Genomic DNA, 2,362 nt, shown 5'->3' with positions numbered 1-2,362 from the left:
ACCCACGCTCACTAGTATCACTTCATGGAATTTATGTCGAATGATCGTGAGACGATAATATCATATAAGTCTTCAAACCTAGAGATATGACTTGTTGCCTATGAGTTGGTTATGCATTGATCGTACGAAAACGCATTGGTAACTCGATGTTATAAAATGTACTTTTGTGTGTGATTCAACAAGTAGTAGAATAAGCACATGAGTCGAAGTTTATTTGTTCCTTCTTGGATTAGAAGCGATATCTGGGCCCCTCGATGATTTTGTTTTGACCTATGTACCGGGCCTGGTCAAAACCGAATTGACATGTTCAATTTAGTTCTATGTCAAACAAATCGGAAATCGGGAAACAAACTGTTGGACAATAAGTAAGACATTGTTCCATGTATTTGTCTGGCTGATATCTAGAACAAAGGATTATATGATCACTTATCTTAAAATGGCGTATCATCATCTTCTCAGTTCCAAGAGAGCTTGAAAGAGCTACGATTGCTGATCGGTTCCTGAAGTCATACTTGCAGTTATAGTTATTAGACTTATCCAAGTGGGAGACTGTTGGATAAGGTGTCTAAGTCCATAACTATATTTGGTATGTACTTGACCCGACCCGGCATGGTCCATTAACCTGAATTGAGAGAAAGAACACTTGTGGTTTATTAATATATTATAAGTTCTAATATATTAATAGTATTATTTAATTAGTATTGATCAAGAATTAATTTGGAATTCATTGAGTGATCAAAAGAAGACTAATTAAATATATAGGTTGATTATGTAAATCATCCATAACTTGTATAGTGGGCTAGATGCTCCATGGATTATCAAGTTGGGCTAAGGTCCATAGGATGCTCCATGGGAGTTACAAACTCATGGGTCATGGAAATGAAGAGCCATGTTACATTAGGGTTTACATTGTGTAACCCTAATCGTAACACACTATATAAAGGATATGAAGCTGACCAAAATCGGCACTAGAAGAAAGATAGAGAGGGCAAGCTGTTTTTGCAAGTGTTCTACATTCTCTCAAAGTTATTCCAAAGCACTTGGTGTTGTGTGAAACATTTGAGGCATCACACTTGGGGTGCTAGGCTCTCTAGGTTTTCAAGGAATCAAATTAACTACAAGGTATGTAATTCTAGCCATCTTTTATGTTAAAAGTTCCCCATGTATGCTAGATAGGATTATGAACCTTGGAAATCATATTTTGAATGTATTTTAGACAAACATAGATCCAAGGTTTTCTAGGGTTGCATGTACACTTAGGGGTGTTAGAATGCTCATAACCCTTCATAATATGCATTACATGCCAACTTGCAGCATCTGCACATATATGTAGAACTGCAGCCTTCCCTTGTTTTACACATTCATGATTCAATAAGTAAAAATATGTGAAAAGATATAGGAAGGATATTGAGTTCTGATAGGATTATAGGAACCTTTCTTAAAAGAGGGTCTCCATTCAACATCAAACAAGCTTGTCGTTTTCAGCCTCTTAAGCAGTAATTACGTCTTTTACATGGAAATTTTTAACATAATATTAACGAGAGCTCTAATATGATTAGTTTTCCTCACAGAATTTCACACATAATCGCTCAATTTTCAGCGCCTAATCCATAACATGCAATCTTTAGCAGATGTTCATAACCACTATGAATTTCAACGAAATTTACGAGGTGAAACCCAAATAAAGAGGAAAACTTATGTGATAATGAGATTGAGTTCTTGAGGGCCAGTGAAATTGCCGACGCATGAATGAGTGACATTTGTTGGCTTGTGAGCTGTAACAACGCAATTGTATGTACTCATCTCCCTTTACAGGAGGACTGGAGAGCTCTTCCTAAAATGGAACCCTAAAATCCTTTCAGTCTCCCTCCTCTCTTCTTCGATTTCTACAAGCCAAACTACGATCGATGCTTACTTATTATTTTGCCGATGCGATGGTTCGTACGACGACGTTTTCGATCGATGCAATGAGCAGACGCTAACAGTAGATGATTGTAGAATTAGGTTATTTGTGGGGATTTCCATGATCATATTGAGCCACCGCCATTGGTGACGAAGACAAAGAGGAAGGAGGCTAACGACGTATAGGAAGAAAGATGTCGATTTTAGTTCACCGGGCATTGGTTTTGGAGGCGGGTTTTAATAGGGTTAATAAGAAACTGATCCCTGAAATAAAGGGTTATTTCAAGTTAATTTGGGATATTAATTAATATATTTGTAATATTACTATTCTATCATTATCTAATAAATAAATTTAAAATTAATTAAATTTGAAATGATTGGTCCACAATGATTCTTACATCCACACAATACTTAGTTAGAATACTTGAACCTAGTTCTCTCTCTCTCTCTCTCTCTCTCT

This window comes from Lactuca sativa, chromosome 2 (assembly GCF_002870075.4).
Source record: "Lactuca sativa cultivar Salinas chromosome 2, Lsat_Salinas_v11, whole genome shotgun sequence".
NCBI classification, from domain to species: domain Eukaryota; kingdom Viridiplantae; phylum Streptophyta; class Magnoliopsida; order Asterales; family Asteraceae; genus Lactuca; species Lactuca sativa.
The sequence above is the reverse complement of the archived record's forward strand: the minus strand, read 5'-3'. Positions refer to the sequence as shown.